Below are 6,948 nucleotides of genomic sequence, written 5' to 3'. Positions count from 1 at the left end.
AATAGGCACATGAAACAACACATTTGTCCTGGGAAAACCCTCCAACTTGAAGGAAAAAACTCAGCCACACCAGAAAAATATCTCATTTATTAATACTAGAAGTTCAAGGAAAACAAGAACAAAAATAGGCACATAAAACAACACATTTGTCCTAGGAAAACCCTCCAACTTGAAGGAAAAAACTCAACCACACCAGAAAAATATCTCATTTATTAATACTAGAAGTTCAAATACAATGCTTTCAACTTGACACCATGTGCTCACACACAAAGCAATCACATGTATGTATGTATGTATGAATGTATAATTGAGAGACTCTTCATATCACAACCGAAGGTCTCTTCATATTTTCAAACGCGTGACTCTTCGCATGTTGCATATCTCTTCATATAATAAAATGTCCAATATTTAAAGTATGACACCTAGCACACATTGAATGTCACATTGTGTTCACTTACTACAACAGAAATATCATCATATCTTCTCTAGCTATTGACACAATATAGAGGTATTGTCCCAATTTCAACAAATAGCAAAATCAAAGATAAAGTTATTGCAGCTACAATCTTCAACACTCTTAAAGGAAGAATTTGGAGACAATGCTTTCAGCAATTTTACAAACCAGGGATATCCAGTATGTTGAAGAATTCCAGAAAGAAGTACCTTGCAGCCTTGTGATGCCATTTAAAGAAGAATCATTTGAGACACCACCATCTTTGTTCACTTGGTATGGACATGGTACCAGCCAAGACTGGGTGAGTTCAATGAGATTATAGAGGAGCCTAGACTTCTGATTTGAGACAGCAAAGGTTTATACTTGTATTCACCTAAGTTTGCAGCTTTTACACATTGAAACAATAATGAACAGGATCTCTACAAGTGTTGGTACCCATAGTACAAGTACTGCCGTAATATTTTTGGTGAAGAGGCATTTGAAAGGGATGAAGATATGACACAAAAGTATGTTAGGAATTCTGAATTTTGTAACAGAAGTCATACTTCTTTACACCATCATGATGAAACAACCTTTTCACACAAGGATGATGATAAGCCAAGTGTTATAGTTATAGCTTCAGTCAAATTGATGCTCTCAATAAATCATAGTAAACTGATATGTATGACAGTATGCAAATCATGTCTCTAACAAGTGCTCGATCTGCATTATTAGTACCCAATATTTTTTGCCATGGATCTTCGGTGACTACATAATGCAAGGCCCGATCGAGCATGATATATATGAGAAATTATGATGTGTGATCTGCTACAGGCAGATTAGTAGATCAATTAAACCATCCAATGCATAATGAAGCACAAAATCTGAATGATATATATATACACCATGGATCTTCGGTGACTTCATAATGCAGGCCTGATTAAACCATCCCATCATAATGAAGCACAAAATCTGAATGATATATTCATTCAGATTTTGTGCTTCATTATGCATGGAATGGTTTAATTGATTTTCTAATCTGCCTGTAGCAGATCGCACATCATATATATATCATTCAGATTTTGTGCTTCATTATACATTGGATGGTTTAATTGATCTACTAATCCGCCTGTAGCAGATCCCACATCATAATTGCTCATATATATCATGCCCAGCAGGCCTTGCATTATGAAGTCACCGAAGATCCATGGCAAATTATATTGGTTACTAATAATGCAGATCGAGCACTTGTTAGTGCTAACTAATTGTTGCCAAGAGTCATGACCACATAAGGCCATGACCCTACATGGCTCATGCCACGTAAGCAACATAAGGGTAATGACCCTATGTAGTCATGCCCTTTCCAATGATATATGTGTTATGTGATCGTGGCAGAAAGGATATCAATCACAACAGCAATATCCTTCTCTGCAACATAAACTTCATTCTCCATAGAGCAGCAATTTCCTCATACCTGCAGATATAATATTGAACAGTATTACTGTATATATATAACACAAACAAATATAATTCTGAGCATTTAGAATTCAGTTCATCAGCTGCAATATCAATTATTCAGTAAAAGGATTATCACCGGTCTATATATTCAAAGTTGTTGTCAGAAAATAAACTTGAATTGAAATCATTTTTATACTGTGTCTTAAATTCCTAACACCAAGTGTTACTAGTTTTGAAATTTCATTTGATGGAGATCTTATATTTTTTATGACTCTTGTAGTGAACCAGGCACTCGAGAGTTGTTTTTTTTATGAATAAGAAAGTATCTGCAGTTAATTCTCAGATTCCTCACCAATTTCATATGACATGGCAATTATTAATTTATTAGTCAGCAATTCTATCTTCATGGATGCTTTAATTAATAGTGGCGGTCCTGCTTGGCCTTCCATTGCACTTTCAGATATGGTATGGTTTACAATGGTTATTGAGTTGCATGGAGATTGTGGAGACATTTTTACTTGAGGGATATTCCATATGAGATGACTATCTTTCCTCTACAAAGCTATAGTGACAATATCAATATCATTCTTATTGCTGACCTAGATTATAGCACCATCTGCTGGCCTAATGAGTTGATGTATATGCATATGGAAGTTGTCTTTCAAAATTTTTGGGACTACTTATTCAGATGGATGTTACAAGAAGATGGTATAATGATAGACATCTATTTCTACTCCCATGGTCGGATAGATAGATTGGTTTGGGAACCAGGTGGTGACGGGATCAATGCTTTATTTCTTGCGTATCGTGATGAGTAGCTTCACAGCTTGAGGCATAGTGTTGTTATTTTCAGTGTGGTGCAATGAATTGGTGAAGCAGTTGTTTTTTAAGTTGGCATGGGATCCTGGTAGTGTTATACATATTCATGATTGCTTGAGGATAAGCAATCTCTAAGGAGGGAGAACTGTAATGTACCTTTTTTGGGAACACTAGACGTCAATCAAAAATTAAGTTTTTTTTGTCAACTCATACCAAATTAAATGACGGCTTGATAAAGTATTAAAACGACTTTATTGGAGTTTAATGAAAATTAATAAGGTCGTTTTTTTATTTAAATGAGAGGAATAATAAAGATAAGGCTATTCAAATGAGAGGAATAAGAAAAAGACAAAGGAATTCAAGGGATAGGCAAAGTGAAAATGAAGAGTTGCTGCATTGGGCTTTAAAAAAAAAAGATTCATCCAGGCGTTCTTGGGAGTTTGTTTTTTTTTTTCTCTTAGAGAATTTTGGGAAGAGCAGGTTTGAGGATGGAGACTCTCAAGCTTGGAGGCAATAGACAGAAGGTCATTGTTTCCAAGTTGCCAATTCGGATTCTAGTTTGTATGCGGGTTCAATATTCAAGTTTGACATTTGCTCGAATTCTTTTGGGGCTGGGTTCGGTTTGTTTTGGGTTCGCTACTACAAGATTTTTTTCAAAAAAAATAAATAAATATATTATTATAATCATTAAGACAATAATATAATATAATATTAAAATATAATTAAATAATATATTACAATCTTAATTTAATAATATATTATTATAATGATAATTTTAATATAACTATATAATAATATTAAATAAAATAAATATACAAATATCATAAAATAAATAATATAATTATAGGGTAAAAGATAATTAATATTAATAATTAGTATTTGTAGACGTAGTCCATAGAACATCACTTCCACCCAATTGAAGAAATGCTCCCAGTAATACTAGTCAACGTTAATGGTGGGGGTTCTTTGTTCTGCTGAATAATGTCCATAGCACAACCTCCATGTATACCTCCATATGAAATTCAATCTGTGTGTTTATGATTGATTCGGTGATCACCGGTGGTTCTTCAATAGCAAGACCCACCCATTTATTTATTAACCTATGAATGGTGACTGACTTGTAACCTATGTGCCTTTATTGTGAATGGTGAATGGTGAATGGTGAATGGTGACTGGTGTCGTTGCTGTGAATGGTGACCGGTGCCTTTGCCGTTGAAGTCAACCAAAAACGACAAGTAATTTAATTTCATTTTAAATTCGCCCGCGAGGTGTCAAATTCGCTCAAAATGGACTATATTTGACCCGAGTCCATATAACCGAATTGACATCAAATTTTAGGGTGAAATTGCAATTTGGGATCAAATACAAATTGACTTTGCATATACAGCGAACGGACTTGCGAATTTCCAGTTGCCAGAGCGAATACGGTAACTTAGCACTGTTTGTTGGAGATATTACTCAAGTGTCTAACTTGTGCTTCAAATTCATACTACTGGTTATCCAATCTAGTTATAGTTTTGTGACTACGATTAGATATTTTGTTGTTCTATAGAAGATTTTAATGCAATATTCATATTCCATTTTAGAAATCTCTATTTCAAATAGATATTTTATAATTTTTAGTATAATGTGCTGGAAAATTGAAATCAATTCATGCAAATTATTTGTTTGAATTTTTGTAGTAAAAATCTGGAAATAATATCCTTGGCTTTAGAAACTTCCTGTCACCACCAACTCCAACCCCACTCCTTGAATTCCTCTAACAATAACATTACAAGAGATGCAGGTCAATTAAATGGTGCATTAGCTCAACCTAAAACATCAAATCATATACAAAACCATCTAAGAAAATATGTTTTTTGTTTTCTAGTTAGCAAGTCAAGTATTCTAGTGTGAGATAGGTTTTCATGTGAGACATGTTTTGCATTAGACAGGTTTTCAGAGCAGTTTTACGCGAGCTTTCTATCAAGGAAAGCCAATCGGCTTGACAAACAGCATAGTGGGTCTTATGACTTTTGCTTATGAATAATGGTTCTATTTATGATTTCTTACTTATGAATAATGGTTCTATTTATGATTTCTTACTTATGAATAATGTATGAATGTGATATTACTATTATGCAAGACCTTTTATTCGAAGAATACATGCAATTATGTGTAACTATTATATTTTTGTTGTAATAAATCATGGTACAGATAATAAGGGAATATGAGGGAGAAATTGTTATGAGGTCCTCTTCTAAGTGCACCACCTCATGTTGGTGACGGATAGTCCAATGAGGCCAAGTGAAGGGAAGGATACTCTAGACACCCTATTGTAGTTTCCTCAAACCCTTACCTTGGTTGTCCATTATGTTAAAGAATAATCATATGAAGGTGGATAAGGGTAGTTATGGAGAATGGGAACGGCTATGGATTCTTTGGTAGGTATACTTCCTCATATGAAAGGCAAAGGGCCACATAAGGCCAATAGGAATTGCATTTGATCTTGGGCCTCAAGTAGAGGATTGGTCGACTATAGATTCCTCACTAGCTACACCCCCTCATATGGATGGCAAAGGGCCAGCTAGGCTAAGAGGCATGGCACCTGCTCTTGGGCATAGGGTATAAGATGGATTAAGGGCCAAGGCAATCTAATATGCCCTTTATCTTAGCTCTCATATGGTTGAGCTCCAATAAATTTATTATAGCTTATGATTGAACTAACATTCCCAACCCTAGTCAACATGATCTATACTTTTAATGTCTTTCATGAGGAAGATCTACATTGATCATGCTTCTACAATTTCTAAGCATGTTACAGGACCTCAACCACGATAAAAACTAGGCCATTTACAAAAGGAGACATTACATCCCATCTAAGCAGCCCAACCTATGTTGGAAGGACAAGAATTCTTGCTACTTGTGGACCAAGAGGTGTAATAACAGACCCTTAGTTTTAGTTGCAATGAATGTCCCAAGCACCCTATCATGTGTTCCTCTCCAATCCCTATGACAGTTGGTTATTAGAAGTGAAACTAAATAATAGAAGCAATCATGTGTTGGTTAGTAAGGAACACCATTGTGAGGGCATAGATAAGTTCCCCATCTAAGCAGACCACCCCATGTTGGATAAACAAAAGTCCTTGCCACTTCTAGGTCAACGGGTCTCATATCACGCCCTTAGGCTTGGTTGCAGCAAATGCTCCCAGAAGCCTGTCATGCATTCCTCTCTGATCCGTACAATAGTTGGTTGTTGGAAGTGAAACTAAAGAATAGAAGCAATCATGTATTGATCAATAAAGATACACAATTTAGAGGGCAAAGAAAGGTTCCCCATCTAAGTTGGCTAACTCATTTTGGATGCACTGTAATGTTCCCGTTATAAAGTAAATAATAAATTAAACTTTTGTAACAGGCCAGTTGATTTAGTGTATCCCGGACCCATTTTTTATTTTGTTTCCGTAGTTTGTGTCATCGTCGATTATCTTTGTACACTTTCGGAAAGATTTCTTGATGGGTATTTAAGCACGGCTTGTAGGAAGTCTATAGGTATGCTTTTGGATTATATTTCTCTATACTGTGAATTCTTACTGGAGTTCTATGTAATTCGCCATTTCGGAAGTGGAAGACCTTCCTTATTTGGCTCGTGTGGTTTCGGTGGGATTCAACCCTCACCCTATTCTGTTGTTGCATGTATTACTTCACTCAGATCTCGCAAATCAGAGCATCATCTTTGGCATCTATTGAAGGAATTATTCATATTCAAGTTTTCTATTGTTCTATTCTATCTGAACGTGTTGCATTTCATTGTGGCTTAAACAACTTCTGTGCAATATCAAGGCATTCCCGTACGACCCTTTAATTTGCCTGTACGGCCTCCACTCCATCACACACCTTTCACCAACCCCCCTCCCCCCCCCCTACAGCCATCTTGGTTCTTCCCCACATGCCAAACTATCCCTCATCATACGGCTTACGAATTCGAGTGTTTTGTCTACTTGTTTTCCCACCGTACAACCCTTAGGATATCCTCCAATTCACACCGTACAACATACTTCCCTTCACACCGTACACCACCTTTCATTTGACCCGTACACCCTTCATCTTCTCCGTATGGCCTCCTTCCCCTACTACCGTATGGCTTTAGCCATACAGCTACCTATCATATTTTGGACACTGTACGGCCAGCTTTCCAAACACCGTATGGCTAGACTACTTGCAACGTATGGTCTTCATTTCCTCACCGAACCACATCT

Source organism: Cupressus sempervirens, chromosome 4, assembly GCF_028749045.1.
Source record: "Cupressus sempervirens isolate cs-2001-9-10 chromosome 4, ASM2874904v1, whole genome shotgun sequence".
Lineage (NCBI taxonomy): Eukaryota > Viridiplantae > Streptophyta > Pinopsida > Cupressales > Cupressaceae > Cupressus > Cupressus sempervirens.
This window is presented reverse-complemented; position numbering follows the sequence as displayed.